The sequence below is a fragment of the Symphalangus syndactylus genome, chromosome 11 (genome assembly GCF_028878055.3).
Source record: "Symphalangus syndactylus isolate Jambi chromosome 11, NHGRI_mSymSyn1-v2.1_pri, whole genome shotgun sequence".
NCBI lineage: Eukaryota > Metazoa > Chordata > Mammalia > Primates > Hylobatidae > Symphalangus > Symphalangus syndactylus.
In genome coordinates, this window is record NC_072433.2 from 68,465,331 (window position 1) to 68,488,782 (window position 23,452).

At 39.0% G+C, this 23,452-nt stretch overlaps 1 protein-coding gene across 1 annotated transcript in view; it reads right to left on the reverse strand.

Annotated features, from left to right (window-relative positions):
* Positions 1-4,765: 4,765 nt before the first annotated feature.
* LOC129492855 (uncharacterized) overlaps positions 4,766-23,452 on the reverse strand; it is a 53,530-nt gene continuing 34,843 nt past the window's right edge. Inside the window, exon 4 of the transcript XR_008660977.1 lies at positions 4,766-4,798. The gene's annotated coding sequence lies outside the window, so the exon portion shown is untranslated. The remainder of the gene's footprint in view (positions 4,799-23,452) is intronic.

Below are 23,452 nucleotides of genomic sequence, written 5' to 3' on the forward strand. Positions count from 1 at the left end.
GAGCCTTGATCATGCCACTGCACTCCAGCCTGGGCAACAGAGCGAGACCCTGCCTCAAAAAAATTAATTAATTGATTGATTAATTAAAAAAGGAGTTCAGACTTTAATTTCCAGTTCAGATGGAGTAAGCAGCACATATCACTTTATCTTTCCCAAAGATTACAACCAAAAACCCTTGAAAGAAAACACAACTAGGAGTCTGAAAAGTACATAATAGCAATAAGAGAGCAGTAAGAAGAGAGAACACTCTTGAAATGGATGGAAAGAAAAATTATCTGCAGAAAAATAGAAGCTACAAGAAAGTGCCATGGGGAGTGGGGAATGGAGAGTTGTTGAATGGATATGGAGTATCAGTTTTGCAAGGCGAGAAGAGCTCTGGAGACTGCTTGTGCAACAACGTGAATCTATTTAACACTACTGAACTGTATACCAAAAATGGTTAAGATGGTAAATTTTATGTTACATGTATTTTACCAGAATAAAACTAAAGTAAATTGGTATGTACTTACCTAGAAAGATGTTCATAATATAGTTCTAAGTAAAACTAAATTATATTTCACAGTGAAGGAAGGGAAAGAAGGCAGGAAGGAAGGACAAAGTGGTTATATACAAACTGAAAACTACATAATTGAAATTAAAACCTTTGCTGGATGGACTCATTTGCCCAATGGAAATGACAAAATAGTGATCTTAAGAGATCAAGATCAAGATATATTATCCCATTTGAAACAGAGAGGAAAAAAGATTGAAAAAATAACAGACTTGCATACCTGTGGGACAATATCAGAAAGATTAACATTTATGTCTTTGGTGTCCCAGATCAGGAGGAAGATACTGCTGCAGATGAATATTGAAAAAAGTAAAGGAAAGAAACTTTAAAATTTGGCAAAAGACATGAATGTAAAGATTCAAGAAGTTCAGGAAACCCCCCAAACAAGATGCACTAAAATAAACAACAACAACAACAACAAAACTACATTGAGATGCATCCAAATTTAATTGCTGAAAATTAAAGATTTTTAATTGCTGAAAAATTTTAAAATGTGGGCAGGTGTGATGACTCACGCCTGAATTCCAGTACTTTGGGAGGCCAAGGTAGGCAAATTGCTTGAGCCCAGGAGTTCAAGACCAGCCTATAGCAAAACCCCCATCTCTAAAAAAGAAAAAAAAATACAAAAATTAGCCAGGCGTGGTGGTGCACACCTTTAGTCCTAGCTACCTAGGAGGCTGAGGTGGGAAAATTGCTTGAGCCTGGGAGGTGGAGGTTGCAGTGAGCCAAGATTGTGCCACTGCACTCCAGCCTGGGTGAAAGAGCAAGACTCTGTCTCAAAAAAAAAAAAAAAAATGAAAAAGAAAAATGACACATTACATATATAAAGGCAAAATGACTAAAATGACTGGATTTATCATCAGAAATCATGGCAGTCAGAAAGCAGTAGAACATTTTTTTGATGCTGAAAGTAAAATGTCAACCTAAAATTCTATATTCTGTAAAAATATTCCTCAGGAATGCATGCAAAATAATTCCTTCCCAGAAGAAGGGAAAATAATGCAGCTGCGCTAAAAGAAATACTAAAGGAAATTCTTCAGGTGGAAAGGAAGTAATACCAGAAGGAAACTCAAAACTTCAGGAATGAAAGAAGAGCAACAGAAACTGTAAATATATGGATAAATATACTTTTTACTCTACATAAGTTCTTTAAAATATGTATAATGGGTGCAAGGAAACACTGTAACATTGATGGTGGGATTTTTGGCATATGTAGATATAATACACATGACAACTACAACATAAAGGGTGGAATGTAAAAGGACCTGTATTGTTGAAAGTTCCCCACATTTTATTTGAAATGATAAAATATTCTTAGTTGGTTGTAAAAGTTAAATACATATATTGGAATCCTTAATCATTAAAAATATTATTAAAAGTATATAGTTGTTTTTGGCCAGGCGCAGTGGCTCACACCTGTAATCCTAGCACTTTGGGAGGCCAAGGCAGGTGGATCATGAGTCAAGAGATCGAGACGATCCTGGCCAACATGGTGAAACCCCATCTCTACTAAAAATACAAAAATTAGCTGGGAGTGGTGGTGCGTGCCTATGGTCCCAGCTACTCAGGAGGCTGAGGCAAGAGAACTGCCTGAACCCAGGAGGCAGAGGTTGCAGTGAGCCAAGATCATGCCATTGCACTCCAGCCTGGCGACGGAGCAAGGCTCCGTCTCAAAAACAAAAACCAAAGAAAAAATATATACAGTTATTTTTAAAGCCAAGAGATAAAATAGAAAACCAAAAGATATTCAAATAATTCAAAAGAATCCAGGAAAGAGCCAGGCACGGTGGTTCATGTCTGTAATCCCAACAGTTTGAGAGGCCAAGGCAGGCAGATTCTTTGAGCCCAGGAGTTAGCAGCCTGGGCAACATGGAAAGACCCCATCTCTCCAAAACAAAATATTAAAAAATTAGCCAGACACGGTGATGTGTGCATGTAGTCCTAGCCACCCAGGAGGCTGAGGCAGGAGGATTGCTTGAGCCTGGGAATCAGAGGTTGCAGTGAACAGAGATCATACCACTGTACTCCAGCATGAGCAACAGAGCAATTCCCTCTCTCAAAAAAAAAAAATCAGAAAAGGAGAAACAGGAATGAAGAAAAAAAGGGGACAAACAGAAAACAAATAATAGAATGATAGATCCAACTATATTAACAGTTACATTAAATGTAAATGTTCTAGAAACACCATTTAAAAGACAGAGTTTGTCATTTTGGTTAAGAATGTAAGACCCAACTATATGCTATATATTAGAGGTCCACTTTAAATGACATAAGTATGTAAAAAGTAAAAGGATGGAGAAAGATATACCATGTAAAGATTGGCTGGGCGCAGTGGCTCATGCCTGTAATCCCAGCACTTTGAGAGGCCGAGGCGGGCAGATCACCTGAGGTCAGGAGTTCAAGACTAGCCTGGCCAACATGGTGAAACCCTGTCTCTACCAAAAAAAAAAAAAAAAAAAAAAAAATAGCCAGGTGTGGTGGAGGGTGCCCCCATGGGAGGCTGAAGCAGGAAAATCGCTTGAACCCAGGAGGCGGAGGTTGCAGTGAGCCAAGATCCTGCAACTGCACTCCAGCCTGGGTCACAGAGCGAGACTCCGTCTCCAAAAAAAAAAAAAAAAAAAAAAAAAAAAAAGAAAAGGTACACCATGTAATGACTAATCAAAAGGAAGGTGGAATGGGTATATTAATCAGATAAAATAGCTTCAGAACAAGGAAAATTAACAAGTTTGTAGAGATAAATTGCATACTACTAAAGTGATCACTCAAGACATAATAATTCTGTATGTATGCAGCTAACAACAGAGTGTCAAAACACTGTACATAAAACAAAAACTAATAAAATAGGAGAAATAGATAATTCTGCAATTAGAGATGGGAATTTCAATTTTCCTCTTAGTAATCAATAAAGCAAGTAGACAGAAAATCAGCAAGAATGTAGAAGGCTGGAAAACCATTAGCCAAAAAAGAAAATTCCAGGCTCAGATTTAAGGAATAAATAAGACCAATTCTATACAATCTCTTCCAGAAAATAGAGAAGAAAGAAATAATTTCCAACTCATTTTAAGAGCCAGCATTCCCTAACATTACTAGAGAAAGATATTTCAAAAATAAGATCAATATCTTGAACACAGACATAAAAATCCCCAACAAGATATTGACAAATTGAATGCAGCAATATATAAATAACATTTTCTTTCAGGAATGCAAGGTTGTTCCCACATTTGAAAATCAATATAGTCCACCATATTAACAGTTTAAAGTATAGAAACATGATTGTATGAATAGATGCAGAAAACCTATTTGACACAATTCAACATCCATTCTTTATTTTTTTAAGACAGGGTCTCACTGTAGCTCAGTCTGAGTGCAGTGGTGGCAGTCACGGCTCATTGCAGCCTTGACCTCCTGGGCTCAAGCAGCTCTGCCTCAGCCTTCTAAGTAGCTAGGACTACAAGTGCCCACCACCATGTTTGGCTAATTTTATAACTGTTTATAGAGACAGGGTCTCACTGTGTTGCCCAGGTTGATCTTGAACTCCTGGGCTCAAGCAATCCTCCTGCTTCAGCCTTCCGAAGTTCTGGGATCACAGGCGTGAGCCATCGTGCCCAACCTCTACATTCTTTATTGATAAAACTCAACAGAGTATGAATACAAGAGAACTTCCTTAATTTAATAAATTGAACTATAAAAAAAACTTGGCAGCTAACATCATTCTTTTTTTTTTTTTTTTTTTTGAGATGGAGTTTCACTCTTATTGTGCAGGCTGGAATGCAATGGTGCGATCTCAGCTTACTGCAACCTCTACCTCCTGGCTTCAAGCGATTCTCCTGCCTCAGCCTCCTGAGTAGCTGGGATTACAGAATTACAGACATGTGCCACCACGCCTGGTTAATTTTGTATTTTTAGTAGAGACAGGGTTTCTCCATGTTGGTCAGGCTAGTCTTGAACTCCTGACCTCAGGTGATCCGCCCACCTTGGCCTCCCAAAGTGCTGGGATTACAGGCAGGAGCCACCATGCCTAGCTGCTAACATCATTCTTAATGGTGAAGGGCTGATTAATTTGCCTAAGATTGGGAAAAAGGCAAAAATGCCTGTCCTTAGCATTTCTGTTTAACATCATGCTAAAAGTCCTGGCCACTGTGATGAGGCAAGAAACAGTAGTAAGAGGCATACAGATTGGAGAAAATAAAACAGAACTTTCTCTATTCACAAACAATGTGAGTGTTTATGTAGAAGATTTGAAGGAATCTGCAAAAAAAACTGCTAGAACTAATTAGTTTAGCACAGTTAAAATGCAGAATGCATGATTAACATATAAAAATCACATTGCTATATGTTAGCATGAGCAATTCAACATCATTTTATTATTTTAATATCACAATTTTTATTTAAACTGTACTTACAGTAACAAATATAAGCAGAGTTAAGGCCAAACACAGTTGGTCCTTGGCAAATATATAAAACATATAACTCAACTGATGGAGCTCTCAGCTCTGCTAAAGAGCAGTCTACAGCAGCAAGCAGCTAGCATATGGGGGACTTCAGTCATTGTGGCATTTGGGGGTAATTGGGTAGTTGACTGCTTAACTCAGGGAATTAGAATATGTATCTGTTAATCTGGGTAGTTGGTTAAATGGGTTGCTTAAGAGTTTCTAGTCTATCTTGTTCTGCCCACTTCTTGGTCTTTCCAGCCCCTGGAATTGTATAGCAAAGCACTCCCTCATTCTCTGGATCATATAGATCTCGTGTTTAACTTCTTCAGAGTGTACATTCTTTATCCCTTATTCAGCTTTGTATTTTCAATGTAATAGTGCTTACACAGTTTTCTAACATTCTAGGACTTAGTGAAGATTTGCAAGTATAGTACAAAGAACTACCCCTGCCCAGCTGTTTGAGAGTAGTTTACTGACCTGAGCCTCTTCAGTGTTGAGTGCTTGAGGTGCATTTCCCACAAACAAGGACATTCTATGTTAACTATAATTGAGCTCTCAGAATCAGGAAGCTAAACGGGATACATAACTACCATATAATCCTCATACCCCATTCAAGATTTTTAACTCTCAACATCAACATTTTAAAAGAAGTACTATTTATAATAGTTGCCCCAAAATAAATTACTTTGGTTTAAGTCTAATAAGATATCTGTGGAATCTATATGCTAAAAACTAGAAACACTGATTTAAAAAACCAAAGAAGATCTGAATAAATGAAGAAATACTGTTCATGGATTAGAAGACTTATCCCTAGTTATGATTTCAAATCTCCCTAGTATATCTATAGTATTAGTGAATTCTAAGTCAACTCCCAAGCAAGACCTTTTGTAGATATAGACAAGATTGTTGTAAAATTTAGATGAAAAGGCAAAGTAGTTTTGAAACAAAAAATTGGAAGACTCATCGTACTTGATTTTAAGATGTACTCTAAAGGTACAAGAATCGAGATACTGTGACACTCACAAGGCGGTGTGACACTCACAAGACAGTAACCACGTAGACTGGTGAAAAAGAGTCCAGAATTAAACCCTCACAAATACAGTCAATTGTTTTGTTGTTGTTGTTGTTTGTTTGTTTAGAGACAGGATCTTCTCACTGTGTCACCTAGACTGGAGTGCACTGTTGTGATCATGGTTCACTGCAGCCTCGAACTCCTGGGCTCAAGCCATCTTCCTTGCCTCAGCCTCCCGAGTAGTTGGGACTACAGGCATGTGCCACTGCCCTGGGCTAATTTATTTTTATTTTATTTTGAGACAAGGTCTCACTTTGTTGCCCAGGCTGAAGTGCAGTGATGCAGTCTTGGCTCACTGCAACCTCTGCCTCCTGGGCTCAAGCGATTGTCATGCCTCAGCCTCCTAAGTAGCTGGGATCACAGGAGTGTACCACCACACCTGGCTAATTTTTTGTATTTTTAGTAGAGAGGGGATTTCACCATGTTGTGCAGGCTTGTCTTGAACTCCTAGCCTTAAGTGATTTGCCTGCCCTGGCCTCCCAGAATGCTTGAATTACAGGTGTGTGCCACTGTGCCCAGCCCTAATTTGTTTTATTTCTTGTAGAGATGGGGATCTTACTTTGTTGCCCAAGCTGGTCTCGAACTCTAGGCCTCAAACAATCCTCCTGCCTCAGCCTCCCAAAGTGCTAGGATTATAGGCATAAGCCACCACACCCAGCCTATGGTCAATTGACTTCCAACAAAGGAGAAAAGGTAATTTTTAGGAGAAAGGATAGTCCCTTCAACAAAAGATGTTAGAACAACCCAGCAACCACATGTAAAAACCTCAGGTATACCTCACTTCTTGTACAAAAATTCACTCAAAATGAACTGTAGACCTAAATGTACAATGTAAAACTATAAAATTACTAGGAGAAAATATGACCTTGGGTTAGGCAAATAATTTTTAGATATGACACTAAATATAATCAAATTTTTAAATGGATAAGTGGGTCTTCATAAAAATAAACTGACTTATCATCTGCAAAATATACTGTTAAGGGAATGAAAAGATGACTTGGAAAAAAATACTTGCAAATCACATATCTAACAAAGGGCTTATAGCCACAATATATAAAGAACTCTTAAAACTTAGCAATAAGGAAAAACTGAATAAAGAATGGGCAACAGATGTGTACAGACACTTCATGAAGGAAGATGTATGAATGACAAAAAAATCACATGAAAAGATGAAAAGATGTACACCATTGTTTATTAGAGGAGTGCAAAAGAAAACCATGAGATACATCTGCACACTTATTAGAATGGCTCAACACACACAGCTGACAGTACTGGAGTCCTGGAGATGATATGGAGCAACTGGAACTCATAATCACTGGTGGAAGTGCAAAATGGTACAGCCACTTTGGAAAACCATTTGTTGGCTGCTATTAAACATACAGTTTCCATACGATTTAGCAGTCCCACTCCTAGCTATTTACCCTAGAGATATTCACACAGAAACCTGTACATGAATGTTTATAGAAGCTTTATTCATAATGATCCATAACTGGAAACAACCCAAATGCCTTTCAATTGTTGACTGGATAAACAAACTCTGGTACCTCCGTACAATGGTATACTTTTCAGCAATGAAAAGGAACAAACTTTTTTTTTTTTTTTGAGATGGAGTCTCACTGTGTTGCCCAGGCTGGAGTGCAGTGGCACTGTCTCGGCTCACTGCAACCTCAACCTCTACCGCTCGAGTTCAGGCGATTCTCTCGCCTCTGGCTTTCTAGTAGCTGGGATTACAGGCACGTGCCACCACACCTGGCTAATTTTTGTATTTTTGTAGAGATGGGGTTTCATTCATCATGTTGGCCGGGCTGGTCTCGAACTCCTGACCTCAGGTGATCCACCTGCCTCAGCCTCCCAAAGTGCTGGGATTACAGACATGAGCCACCACACCTGGCCAAAAAGGAACAAACTATGGATACACATAATGACATAGGTACATATTTACATGTATTGATTCCATTTATGTGACATTCTGGAAAAGGCAAAAGGGACGAAGAACTGATTAGTGGTTAGCCCAGGGTTAGAGTTGGGGGGAGGATATAATGAGGGAACTTTTGTGGATTCTATACCATGATTATGATTACACGAACCTGTGCATACATTGAAACACATAGAACTATACATCGAAAAAAGTGAATCTGCCTGTATGTAAATTTAAAAGAAAATTTTTTTAAAAAAAAAAACAGATGCTTCTTAACACATTATCATCTATGTCAGTTTAACAGTTAGTAGACTTAGGCCAGGTGTCATGGCTCACTCCTGTAATCCCAGTGCTTTGGGAGGCTGAGGTGGGATGACCTCTTGAGGCTAGGAGGGAGTTTGAGACAAACCTGGGCAACGTAATGAGACTCTTTCGCTACAAAAAAAAGTAAAATTATCTGGACATGGTGGTGCCTGCCTATAGTCCCAGCTACTTGGGAGGCTGAGGTGGGAGGATTCCTTGAGCCCAGAAGTTCAAGGCTACAGTGTGCTATGATAGAGCCACTGCACTCCAGCCTGGGCAACCAGGTGAGATCTTGTCTCTAAAATAAATAAATAAATAAATAAAACAAAAACAGTTAATAGAGTTAAAAAGTAAGGAAATTCTGACACATGATACAACATGGATGAACCTTAAAGACATTAGGCTAAGTGAAACAAGGCAGTCACTAAAGACAAATGCCGTATGATTCCTTATCTGAGATACCTACAGTAGTCAAATTCGTAGAGATAGAAAGTAGGACAGTGGTTGGGGGAGTGGGGAAAATGGGCAGTTAGTGTTTAATGGGCACAGAACTTCTGTTTCAGATGATGAAAAGTTCTGAAGGCGGATAGTGCTGATAGTTGCACAACAATGTGAACGTACTAAATGCCACAGACCTAACATTTAAAAATAGTTAAATGGTAAATTTGATATTATGTATATTTTATCACAATTTTAGAAAGTTAATAGATTACATAATATTGCTTATTCACAGGTCTTGATTTAGAAATGCAGGAAAAATATCTTTATGTACTCCTCATTTTGCTCATTTTGAGTTCTTTAAACATCAAAAAAGTTAATCCATTAACTATTTCAAATAAGTCATATATGATTTCTGTATAATATGTTGCCATGGAATTTTGTTAATCACAGAGTAAGTTAAACTATACTATAAGAGCAAAAAGCTTGCTTTGAATGCTTCTGCAAAGCCCTAGGCAACAGGAAAAGCAGTATTTCCTCCCTTAATTATTACAGGGAGGTCACGGATTGTTACATAATTGCCCCGATTCTCATCCTGAGGATACAAGAAAGAATGCTCTGGAAGAGGGCTGCTTTGCAAGGACATGATCAGGCTGTGTCCTGGGAGGACTACAATAGAGCTTTAGAAGGTACAGGGTTTGCCCACAGTTTAAACTACCTTCTCAACACTAAAATGCAACCTACCAAAAAGGACATATCTGAACTGTGCAGGTTAGGCTATTGTGGTTGTGTGAGAGCCCTCCCTTGAGCCAGCCTAGCTCTAGATGAAAAACAGAATATGAGATGTTGAGAGGATAAAGTCCTTCCTGCATTCAGAAAGGCTTAAAGCCGAGGGAAGAAAAGAGACATGGATCCCAGGAAATGGTATTTTTTAATGGCCATTTAAAATCATTTTGATATTGTTATATTGTTTATTCTATCAAAAATATTTAACAAAGAGGAAAATAATAAATGTTGTACATTGACTTTGTTCTTCAGGCAGCATATCATCATAGGATAAATGGCAAGGTCTGCCTGCTGTGCTTTTAATGGCAACAGAAAAACTGAAGCAAGACTGCTGTCATAAAGCTTAATGCTAATTTTTGTATTTTTAGTAGAGATGGGGTTTTGCCTGTAATCCCAGCTACTTGGGAGGCTGAGGCAGGAGAATCGCTTGAACCCAGGAGGTAGAGGTTTCAGTCAGCCATGATCGTTCCACTGCACTCCAGCCTGGGCAACAGAGCAAGACTCCATCTCAAAAAAAAAAAAAAGCTTAATACTGAGTCACAAATGTGCATGACCATATTTAAGAGAATGATGGCTAAATGACACATCCATCTTTTTGGTAGGTTGCATTATCATTTGAAATATTTGTTGCCCCTCCCTGAGTTCACCTTCCTGCAGAAAGATGATAACTTCCCTGGCTGTTAAGGTCTAGCACAGTCAATTTGCTTGCTCTAGGCAATACATTGTGAGGAAAAGTGACATATGTCACTTTGGAGGAGAAACATTAAGAACAAGCACCTGGTTTGCTGCATCTTTTATTCCTCTACTATAAGACCAGCTGCAGCCAAAATAAGACCTGCTCTATGAGTCTGGGTCTATGTGTGGAGCAGATTTGGAGCTGACCCATAATAGGTGTATGATATGAGCCAGAAATAAACCTCTGTTTATTTGGGGTTGTTTGTTCCTGCAGCATTACTTTAGCTTATCCTGACTGTTGCATTTTGCATCCAAATAACAGCAGCATCATAAACATTTATATAATTTGTATAACAGTTTGCTTAGGCTACTTATGTACCTATTTACCCTTTCCCAAAATCCAAATTTACTCAATTTCATCTTCTTGATAACAGAATCCCAACTTCGTTCCAGCTGCAATGTGCCCAACCCCAGCAATGTGTCCAACTACAGTTCAATTATTCTAAGCCAATCACAAGCAACTCAATTCTCCCTTGAAAGTCATTGGCCTAGGGGTTAGCATATGAGTCAGTTCTGAACAATGAGCTTTAAGGAGAATCTGCCTAAGAATTCAGGGGAATCTTTCCTTTCTGGTAAGAGCAGCATGCAAAGTCAGAAAGCCTTTTTTGTCCTCTTCCCATCACTTTCAGCTTTAAAAGCCATAGTAGAAGAATGTGGTGCTTGAGCTCTCACCATGAAAATAAACACCAGTGTGCACTGAGAGCAATGGAGTCAAGGATAGAAAGAGCTGGATCCTTGACATAACTGAACCATCAACTCACCCACAGGACTGCCTATCTGGACTTCATAGTGAACTGTTAATGTCTTTATGGTTTAAGCCATATGTCTGATTTTTGTGTTTCTTGCTGCCAAAATCATTCTAACTGACAAAACCTTCATGGACACAGCATTGTTCACATGGCCCATTTCACAAGGAGTTCATCTTTATGACTGCCCCAGATAGGCCTTGAATTTACCAGTTACTTAAAAAAAACCACAAGGAGAGTCAAAGGAATTTTGGGCCTTTGCTTAATTTGACTGCTCTAAACCCAGCTCAGACCTTGATGAAGTCCTCTTTAATATGCATTGAACAAAACCCTCAGCTCCCTGTGGTCATTTCTTGTAGGTCCTTTGTCTCTATAAGGTCCTAGGAGCTATCTAGTCCTGTTTCTTCCCCCTGCCCCACCTCCTCCCCGTCTCTACCACCAAACCCCAATGTACAATTTCAACAACAAAACAAAGTTAAGCCAGAAGAGCTGCCAGTGTCCCTGTCTTGAGCTCTCCCTATTGTATCCTAATGCTGCAATAAGATGAGTGCAGAGGGACCTCATGGCTTAAGCCCCAAAGAGTACTATGTGCATCGATCCTCAATGCTCGCTCCCAGTCCCCGAGATGAGCAGCAAATGCCTCAGGGTAGATCATGGATTTGGGCAAATAGGAATGCATCTAAATGCTCAACAGAAGTTTGGTTTTTTCAGTTTCTTGGAATAGTCTCCATGTTGGCCTTCTGTTATCATCTATTATTTCCAGATGTTCCTTGTTTTGTTTTGTTTCTAGTTTTCTACTTCCCAAACCATGTTTTGCTACTCAAACTTTTTCTTATGTCTGTGTTTGTGGACCCTAGAAAAGGTCTCAGAAATGTGATCTTCTTTTAATTTTTCTTGGTATCTTTTTTCTTTGTGTCCTCGCAGTGTGGTTTCTGGACACCATGTAGGAGTGCTACTTTGATTTCAGGTTTTTGGAAACACATAACAAATATCTCAATTTTTCTGGCACTACTTTCTTTTCATCTTTGTTTTACACCGTGTATTTCACTTCTGCCAAAAATGTTATTTTGATACTTGGTGTCCCTTTTTATTGTCTTTGTTACCATATTCTTGTACAGTTACTTAATCCTGGTGGCTGCTTTGAAAAATTTGTACAATTAAGTAACTTGTACAGTTACTTAATCCTGGTGGCTGCTTTGAAAAATTCCACTCAGAACAGTTAAGCTGCTGTTAAGCTAATACAGTTTTTTTCTAAATTGTCCAAATTGATCTTCATTAAATCACTTCCTGTTTTTAATTTGTACTATCCTATTTTAATTTGCTTAGTATAAATTAGGTAGTAATTGGCTATGAGATAGTTGCAGTCTTTCTCTACTTTCTATTTCCTGCATTTTATAGTTAGACTGCCCTGGATCAAGTTTTGTTGTTACTCAGCACCTGTGAGTTCTTAGCATTCTTTCTTAGATTTATGCTTTGAATTAGAAAAGCTTTACCAAAAAAAAAAAAAAAAAAAAAAAAATCTGTTTTCTGCATGTTGTTCCATAAAATTTTCTTTGGATGCACGAATGCACGAAGCTCTTACAGAGTTTAATGGTTACTTCACCTTGTTGATTTATTGTGGTTTTTTTGCTGGAGCATTTTCATTCTTCTATCAGCTTACAGAAACCTTGAAACATCTGTGTGGTAACATGGAAGTGAAAAGCATATTTAACTGCTTTACTGCTGCGTATCATGTGGCAAATAAAAGTCATAGGCCTTCAATGTCCCAGGCAGCCAGTGTTGTACAAATGGCTTGTATTCTAACAGTCTATGCTAGCTGGTTATTTGAACTGCATTTCCCCATGGAAACAAGGATAAGAGGGGCACTTAAGTTTCTAGGTTAGTTCATAAAAGCCTGTTCTACCCAGGATATAACTAAAATTATGTGCATTGCAATGAATAAGAGCAGAATATTATAATATTGGTAACCTAAGTAGCCAGAAAAGTCACACAATTCAATAAGAAAGAAGCTTTTAAAAACATTTACTGAATGGTGATTGTCAAGGAAAAACAAATTTAGCTAGATAGGGATGTAGAGAAATACTCTTATCATTGCAACAGGGATGATTGAAGGACGTGACGCTAGTTTTATTTATTATATGTGTTTCTCTTTAAAAGTAAACAACTTGGCATAGTTTCAAAATATTCTTCAATATACTTTTTTAAATAATCAGGTAAAAGATGCTAAATGTAAATTTAATAAGAACTTTTTTTGTTTTATTTTGTTTTTAGACAGAGTTGTGCTCTGTCACCCAGGCTGGAGTGTAGTGACATGATCATGGCTCACTGTAGCCACGATCTCCTGGGTACAAGCAATGCTCCCACCTCAGCCTCCCGAGTAACTGGGACTACAGGTGTGCACCACCATGCCCTACTGAATTTTTTTAGTGCTTATTTTTTAGTAGAGATGAGGTCTCCCTATGTTGCCCAGGCTGCTCTCAAGCTCCTGGGTTCAAGTGATTTACCCACCTCGGCCTCCCCGAGTGCTGGGATTGCAGGCATGAGCCACTGTGCCCAGCCAAGAAAGTTTTAAGAAGTGAGAAACATCGTGGTTTCCTTCTTGTTTGAGAAAGTTACATCAAAGACACTTTTTATTTCATTTAGCAGCCATGACTTCACCGTCCTTTCGTCCTTTCATTAAAGGAACAGATGAGGGTTCATTGTCTGCTAAGTGACAGGTGCCGGGTGGGATATGGCAGTAACAAGAGACACCAAAGAGTGGCACATTGGTTTATTGAGAGAGTGAACAATGTCTGTGGCAGAGATTTTCCAGTGCAAATGGGGGCAAGGAAGTAAAAAGTGAAGGAGGAAGGGAATTCCTGAAGAGGTGGATGGGAGAAGATTTCCTGAGAAGGAATGAATTGAGCTGGGAATGCAAAAGGACAAGATGGAGAAGGTAACTAGAATATTGGACTCACTGGAGAGGAGACAAGAAAGTAGGGAGGGAGACAACTTAGATCAGACAGTGATCGCCCAAGCTGAGGGGTGACCTTGTCCACCCCAAAACAACTTCTTGTGACCTAAGGTGACAAGAGTGAGAAGGGATGGGGAACCAATTTCAGCACAATTAAAGGGAAGGAGCTGTTTTGCAAGATGGATGTTAGAAGCTATAGGAAGTAAAGCACAGGAAAAAGGCTGATTTGGCAGAGATTTTGCTCAGATAAATTCCATGGTTTCCAAGAGTTAATCATAGGAGATCCTTTGAGAAATGTCTAGAAGTTGCCATTTTTATCTATTTCTTCACAACAAAATGCTGTTTCACGTTTATTATAAGGTGATAATGTGTGATTATAAATTGACTAGTTTATTGAGGGGACAGAGTTGGGAATAGATAAGTAACTGGGGCCCCTGGAAACACTGAATCAAGAAGTGTCACTCCCTGCAGGGGGGGCAGGAGCTGAGCTGATGAACTAAACTAATACCTTGCTCACCCCATTCGTAGCCTCCTTGAATTGCAGGTGCTTTGGGTGATATATCCTCATTTTCACTTTAAAGAGTTCTTAACATTTGTTGTAAACGTATTTAAAAGATTCACCCAGTTAGACCTGTACCCAGTCCCTGCACCCCTAGAAAGATAGCCCATCACCCTTAATTCCCTTAAAGGGCCAGACGAGCTCAGAGACTAAGAGCCAAGAGTGGAGCCAGAACACCTGGGTTTGAATCCGGACTCAAATGACACAGTCATTTCCTAGCAGTGTTGTGTGACTTTGGGCAAGTTATTTAACTTCTCTGGGCCCAGTCTTCATATGTAAAGTTGTATAATAATAGTACCTAGATCATAGGGTTACTGTGGACATTGAATGGGTTAATAGATGTGAAACTCTTAGAAAAATGCATGGCTCCAACTAGTGTTAACTTTAAAAAGCAAAACAAAAGAAAACAAAACTTAAAATTCCTTTGCCGGTTACTCATATTAACAAAAACAATTACGTATGTGGCCATATGTATATTCATTTACCTTCAGAAGCATTCTAGTAAATGCGTGCCATCATGTGAATGGTAAGAGGCTGGCTTAGCCCCTCTGGCTTAGCCCATCTCCAGCACCAACTGTCAGAAGAGCTCTAAGACTAACGGATCTAAACCTAGTTCACTTTAAGTCATTGACCAGCTTTGTTGATTGCATTTTGCTGTAGCAATGTTAAAAACCGCATACATTAAATGTTCCTGATCTTCCTCCTCAGAGATGGCCCTACTCAAAGATGCTGATAATATTTATCTGTGTGTGGATGTAGCTAAATTTCTTTTAAGTAAGTCCATGGAGGAAATAAAAAATAGCTCATAACTTTCCCTTTCATCTTTGGATGCCTTCCTTCCAGCAGAGTTTATGTAGAACAAAAACCTGTCTCTCTAGCCAGTTCTGGCCCCACACAAGCCAGTGATGTAACCAAAGTTCATCCTTGGGCCACTTCCTACCTGGGCTTTAACCCCTAGTCTGATCTCTGTCACTATACCTACTCTATACCCTAATCCTCACCTCTGTCTTAATGAAAATCTATTGAACATATTTTAAACATGTAAATAAATGTTAGAGGCCCAATGTATAGCTCCCATCCTGGGAAAAGCCTGCCTGTCTCTTATTCTTCTTCCATGGAAGTCCTCTACATCCTGTCTTTCTGCATTTGGATAAAATATGCCTAATTCCAAGGGATTTTGTTGGCGGAGGGGCAGGAGGAGTTATCAATAATATAATGGACATAAAATGGGATATTTTGAGGGAGAAGGAAAAGAGGAAAAGGTGTGGGAAAAAAAAGCCCAAGAGCAACAAAGTAGTGGGGGAAACCACAGCAGAAAAGGCATTAGAGAAGGAAAGCGAGGCGAAGTAGAGAAGAGAGTTAGCTCCTTTTGTGGTCAGCGTCATGAGAAGCAAGTTGAACAGGGCAAGGTTTAGAAAAGGGTCCGCTGGCAGATTTAGGAGGTCAGGTAGGGAGGGTTATTGAAAAGCCTTAGTCGTGAGCTACACTGAGGCAACAATATGGTCCATCCAACTGGGGGCATGGCAGAGGTGTTAAGTCAGATTGGCAAGTGGCCCAAATTGTTGGTCAGGCTCTGGCCAGGTAAGCCAATTGGCCGGAGGTCAGCACCATGGATAGTCCCAAAGGATGTGTGGACTCTGGAGAGAAGTGAAGGGAATGCTACATTGGTGACAGACTGAAGTTTAGTGGTTTTTTTTTTTAGCTCAGCCCCTAAGGCTGTTTTGGTTCTACCTATATTCAAAAACAACATTTATTGAGCACCTATTGTGTGCCAGACACCCTTACTAGTGCTGGAGAATGACAAAGAAATGAGAGGATACTGTCTGCCCTTAAGAAGCTTACTACTCCCTGGATAAACTAGAAATTTTTTAAAATGAAAATAATGATATGGCCCTCTTGAGGGAGGAGGGTGGGAAGAGGGAGAGGATCAGAAAAAAATAATTGTTGGGTACTATGCTTAGTACCCAGGTGACAAAATGATCTATACCTCAGACTCCTGGGACATGAGTTTGCCTGTATTAACAAACCTGCACATGTACCCCTGAGCCTAAAATAAAAATTAAAAAGTAAAAAAAAAGTAATAATAGCTAATATTTATTGAGCAATTACTATATACAAAGTACATAATTCTAACTGCTATACATAAATTATTTTATTGAATTCTCTCAACAACCTTATGAAGGAGGTATTAGTATCCTTATAGATGATGAAGCTGAGGCACATAGAATTTAAGAAACTTTCTTTGTTACGTACCTTGTTAGAAATAAAGCCAGGATTTAAACCCACACACTCTGACTCTGTGTCCATGTTTTTAATTACCACACTATCTTGTCTGCAGTTCGTTACAATAGTAATAGATATCATTTATTACCTGCACCATGCTGCAATACATGCAAAGCATAGGGGAACACGGGAGGTGCACTTAAATCAAAACTGGGGCTGGGAACGGGACAAATTCAGGGAAGTTATTTACCAAAGGTGGTGCCTGGCCTGAGCCTTGAGAAAAGATGCATGTGTCATGGAGAAGGTGTAGCAGAAAGCACAGCATGCTTAATCTGACAGTGCCAGGCCTGTTGGAGGCCTGAGGTGCCAATTAACTGCCCCCTCCATGCCTCAGATTCTGACTGGTGGATAAGGGACTGAAAAAGCTAAACAAGGACCAAAGCGTGAGATGTACCTGATTCCTTCCAAAACAGAGAACTCCCCTGTAGAGGTTTGGAAAACAGTGATAGAATGAGAGATGTGTCATTTTGCCTTTGCATTCCTGTACCTCAATCAAAGAAGAATTGAGATTTTAGTACAGTTTTTGGATACAAGGTCAATATTCAATAAGCAGTACCCTTTAGACATGGAAATCCTCAACAAAATATTAGCAAAAGTAAATCCAGTAATATGTAAAAAGGATAATACATCATAACTAACAGGAGTTTATTCTGGAAATAAAAGGTGGATTTAACATTTGAAAACTAAACAATATACTTGGCCATATTAACAGACTGAAGAAGAAATACCATATGATCATCTCAGTAGATACTGACAAGGCATTTGTCAAAATTTAACATTCATTCATGATAAAAACTTTCAGCAAGCTAGGATTAGAAGGGAACTTCCTAAAATTGATAAAGAGCATCTTCTTAAAAGTTTGCAGCTAATAGTCTTTTTTTTTTTTTTTTGAGACAGGGTCTTGATCTGTTGCCCAGGCTGGGCAGTGCAGTGGTTGTGATTGCAGCTCACTGCAACCTCTGCCTCCTGGACTGAAGCAACCCTCCCACCTCAGCCTCCTGAGTAGCTAGGACTACAGATGTGCCACCATGCCCGGCTAATTTTTGTATTTCTTGTAGAGATGGAGTTTTGCTATGTTGCCCACGATAGTCTCCAACTCCTGGGCTAAAACAATCTGCTATCTCAGCCTTCCAAAGTTCTGGGATTACAGGTGTGAGACACCATACCTGGCCAATATTCTTAATTATAAGAAACTGAATACTTTCCCCCTAAGATGAAGAGCAAGGCAAGGAAATCTTTTCTCACCACCTCTATACAATATCATACTGGAAATCTTAACCAATGCAAGAAGGCAAGAAAAAGAAAAGGCGTACAGATTGGAAAGGAAGAAATTAGTTTCTGTTCACAGATGACATTGTTGTCTACAGAAAACCCAAAGGAATCTACCAAAAAAAAAAAAGCCCTAGAACTGATGTCAGTTTTGCAAGTTGTGGGGTACAAGGTCAACATACAAAAATCAATTGTATAAAATTTTATACTTTTTTTTGATACAGGATCTCGCTCTCTTGGTCAGGCTGGAATGCAGTGGCACAATCATAGCCCACTGAAGCCTCCACCTCCCAGGCTCAAGTGATGCTCCCATCTCAGCCTCCTGAGTAGCTAGGACTACAGGTATGCACCACCACATCTGGCTAATTTTTAAATATTTTGTAGACACGGAGTCTTATTATGTTGCCAGGGCTGGTCTTGAACTTTTGGCCTCAAGCAATCCTCCCAAAGTGTTGGGATTATAGGGTCAGCCACAGTTTTTGTATTAAAAAATAGAAATCCGAATCAGAGGACAGCACCATTTACCACTAAAAATAAAATACTTAGGTAAAAATCTAACCAAATAGGTGTTGAATATTTTATACTGAAACTGTTAAACATTGATGAAAGAAGTCAAGAGAACTGCATAAATGGAAAGATACTGTGCTCATGTATTGAAAGACTCAATCTTATTAAGATATCGTTTCTTCCCCAAATTAATCTATAGATTCAATACAACCCTAACTAAAATTGTACCAGGTATTTTTGTAGAAATGAAAGGCTAATTCTAAAATTTACATGAAAAGGCAAAGGAACTAGAATAGCCAAAACAATTTTGAAAACCGAAGAACAAAACTGAAAAACTCTGATTTGAAGACTTTCTATAAAACCATAGTAGTCAAGACAGCATGTTACTGGCAAAAGAGTAGACATATAGATCAATGGAACAGAAAAGAAAGCCCCAAAACAGATGCAACACAACTGTAGTCAATTCATTTTAGACTAAGGTGCAAAGGCAATTTAATAGGGAAAAGATAGTATTTTCAACAATTCTGTAAAAATTGGATATCCACTTGCCAAGAAAAAAAAAGTACTTCCACATATACTTCATTCACACTTCATATAAGAACTGACCCAGGCCGGGCGCGGTGGCTCACGCCTGTAATCCCAGCACTTTGGGAGGCCGAGGCGGGCGGATCACGAGGTCAGGACATCGAGACCATCCTGGCTAACACGGTGAAACCCCGTCTCTACTAAAAAAAATACAAAAAACTAGCTGGGCGTGGTGGCAGGCGCCTGTAGTCCCAGCTACTTGGGAGGCTGAGGCAGGAAAATGGCATGAACCCAGGAGGCAGAGCTTGCAGTGAGCCGAGATAGCGCCACTGCACTCCGGCCTGGGCAAAAGAGCAAGATTCTGTCTCAAAAAAAAAAAAAAAAGGACGGACCCAAAGTGGATCATAGGCCTAAATTTAAAACATTATACAATTATTAGAAGAAAATACAGGAGAAAGTTCTCTTTGGTTGAGCCAAGAGACTTTAGATATGGCATCAAACCATGATCTATTAAAGAAAATTTAGGTAAAAAACAGAACAGACACTTCACTAAAGAAGTGACTGCATCATTTTATATTTCTATCAGCATTGCTTGAGGGTTCCAATCCACATCCTTGCATACACTTATTTTCTGGTTTTTTTTTTAAATTATTATGGTGTGAAGTAATATCTCATTGTAGATGAGATACTACATAATGGTGTGAAGTAGTATCTCATTGTAGGTTTGGTTTGAATTTCCTAATAACAAATGATACTGAGTATCTTTTCTTGTGCTTATTGGCCATTTGTGTAACTTCTTTTGAAAAATGTCTATTCAAATCCCTTGCTCACTTTTTAATTGGATGGTCTTTTTTTGTTCGGTTTAAGTGTTCTTTATACATTCTGGACACTAGACCCTTATCTGATGTATAATTTTGTGTGATAAAGAATTTGGCTGGCTTTTGTCTCTAGCTCCTGGGAGGTAGCATCGAAACCCTTGGAATTTCCCAGGGGACAAGAATGTTTTTGTTATTTATGGTGGGCACCTCAGACCATACCTGATAGTTTATGCTATGGAGGTGATTCATGGTAGATTCCTTAAGCTAAAATACACTCAATCTTTTTGATATGAACCATTGGACCAAATACATCTATTATGGACTGAATGGTGTTCTATTCCTTTTTCAGTTACACATTCAAGTTTAGAGACATTATAAATTGCATTTAAATAACAGTGGTTTGCAACTGGCAAATAAGTAGGTTCACCACAATTCCTCATAATAACCTTTTATATCTCCAAAGGCAGTTTTTGTCACCTCTTAGCCTTCTTAATCCAGGCAAAATAACTGTGAGGGCTCTTTCCATTTCTTTAATAATTCTGATGTATGTCTTTTTTCAAAAATTGTAAAGCCTCTTTCAATTTCTGTAATAATTCTGGTGTATGTCTTTTTTCAGTGCTTAGAAGATTATATTCTTTTAAATTGTAAACATTGGCTCTAAATTCATGTTTTGTCCCAATTCCTTAGAATAGTATGTTATGAGACGTAAAAACTGCCTTTGAAAATATGTAAGTAATACAGTCATCCCCCCTTATCTGCTGTTTCACTTTCCATGGTTTTAGTTACTGGCAGTACAGTACAATAAGCTATTTTGAGAGAGAAAGAGAGAGACTACATTGATATAACCTTTATTACAGTATATTGTTATAATTGCCCTATTGTATTATTGTTGTTGTTAATTTCTTACTGTGCCTAATTTACAAATTAAAATTTATCATAAGTATGCATGAATAGGAAAAAACGGTATATATAGGATTTAGTACTATCGGCAGTTTCAAGTATCCACTAGGAGTCTTCAAATGCATCCCCCCCTACTGTACATTTGTTTGGATTATAGATGCAGTCAGCCAGTAGCATAAATAGAAAGCACGTATGCTTGACCTTTTATTTGCTTCTCAGACCCTCAACATTCAGCAGGAATCTGCTGTCTATATAAGAAATCAAACCTGTCTTTATCTGGAGACTAGGACAATTTCACTGGGTTTAGAAAGACAGCATTTTCCACCTTGCACTAACATTTATAGTCATCCTCCATGCCCTGAAGTGTCCCATTTCTTTTGATTATCTGATCAACACAATGATATTATTTTGAACACTGAGTTTCCTGGGTACAAAAGGAGAAGCTGTCAGTTTAGTTGCACATAGCAGTTTAGACTGATGATTGCAGTAGATTCATGTGAATTTGCCAATACTTTGACCTTAATTCCTCTTCCTCAAAAATCAATGAAACTAAAATAAAATGATATTGGCAAACTGGCGTGTCATTCACAGTTACCATTTCTGAAAGATCACTGTAGAACTACCATAGTGCAGAGGAATTCAAATCTTTATAAACCCTTCGTAATTAACCCATTATTCCTAGATAGATTACTTGTGATTTTCATTCTATTTTATTTATGGTACTATTTTTGTGGTTTTTTTTACAATGAACATCTACTTTTTGGTGTTTTTTATTGTGGGAAAATATACTGAAAATCTACTTTTATAATTAGTACTTTTATAATTAGATATTTCCATTTTAGAATGGGGTTTATTGGCTTTTTATGATGAAAGAATCTGCTGAGATTTGCATTAAGACAAGTTCATATAAGGCACAACGGAGTAAACATCCACATACTCCTGATGATCTGATATAGTGTTTCTTATTTTAAAAATTGTATGAGATAGTGTTTTCAGCCTCTGCTGAATGTGCTTATGACCTCTTTCTCTCCCCATTTGTATTATCCCAGATTGGTCACCCAGCCTCAATGGGTGTCAGTTTCCTACTCTGTAAAACAGAACAATCGTTACTTTGTTATGAGGTTTAAAGTGCTCAATAGAGCACCTAACGTAGTAGATGAAAAAAAAAAGGAGCTTTTTTTTTTCTGACTGAGAAAGACCAAATATTTTGTTCAGTTACTTATATGGCTTGATACAGAATTTCATTTGACATTTTGGATTCTGGTGACTACTTTTTCCTACGTTTAATGTTTCCAAATGGTCCGAGCCTTCAGTTTTCCTCTACATCTTTCTCATGATGTTCATGACAACTGTGTTATAAAGAAAAGAAGTAAAGATGTGACTTTGATGATATTGGAGCTGTTTATTCAACAAAGATTTACAGTGACATATCTAGGTTGTGCATTGGTCTAGTTTGCATAGAGGGAATATCAAGTTCCCAAACAGCAGCTTATCTGTTATGGGTTGTCCAGTGCCTGGGTTTTTTTTCACTCCTGACTGAGGCTTGAGTATCACCAGACACAGGGTTGGATCAGGCTTGGGAAAGGTGCTTGAGCTACTCTGCTAGAAGGTGAATAAGGGGAGGAGACTATTGACTTTCTTGGACTGAGCTGATAGGCAGTACATGTGAGAGAAAGATGAATACCAACAGAGTAAGGGTCAACTCCCATGCCCACCGACCCCCGACACACACACACATTAATTGTATGTAAGGTGCTGGTGCTACCTGCTTTGAGAATCATAAAAGGAAGTGAAACAGAATGTCCCACCCTTAAGGAATTTATTCAAGATAGGCATCAAGGATCAGGTACATGAGTTAAACAGAGTTCACAGTTAAATATCAACATTAAAGATTCCAGTAGGCAGCCTGCGAATAGAATTGACTAATATAGACCCTGTTATGGTGACCCAGAGGAAAGAGAGAAAGATGTGGGCTGATGGAATGAGCAAAGGCTTCACGGAAGACATGGGATTGGACGCGTGGCAGAATTCAAATGGAAGTGAGCAATGGCATGAGAGCAGGAATGGCCAGTTGTGTTAGGTAAGGATGTGCAGAAGCGTTGTGGGAGGCAGAAGTGGGGCTGAGGCTGCAGAGATGGCAGGAACACATGCCTTTGTATAAGTCAGGAACCTGTTTCCTCATCCTTCTGAGAAGATGGAGCACACATTCCCCACCCTCCTTACCGTTCTGACCTTCTGTAATCCTGAGAGCTGATCTGTGGATAACAACTTGCTTTCAAAACTGGGGGTCTATTGGCTTGTGTAACTGAGAAGGACGAGAGCAGATCCAGGGAGGCTGTGTTACAGCTTGTCTACCTCCTGTCCCTCCACCTGGAAAGGCAGTTATGATGGGGTGGCTGAGACTGTGGGCTCCTCCCCGGCTGCCAGGGTTCACATGTGACTCCTCCTCTTTCTAGCTATGCTTCGGTTTTATCCTCTGATATAAAGAGTGACAATAATGGCACCTACCTCCAGGGTTCTTGTGTGAAAGTGCTCGGAAGAATGTCTGGTGCATAGGGAGGGCTTAATACATGCTAGCTATTAGTCTAATCTCTACTTGGCTGACTCTCTCAAGCTCCAGCTACATTCAGGCTTCTGCTACAGAGGAGAAAGTGGCA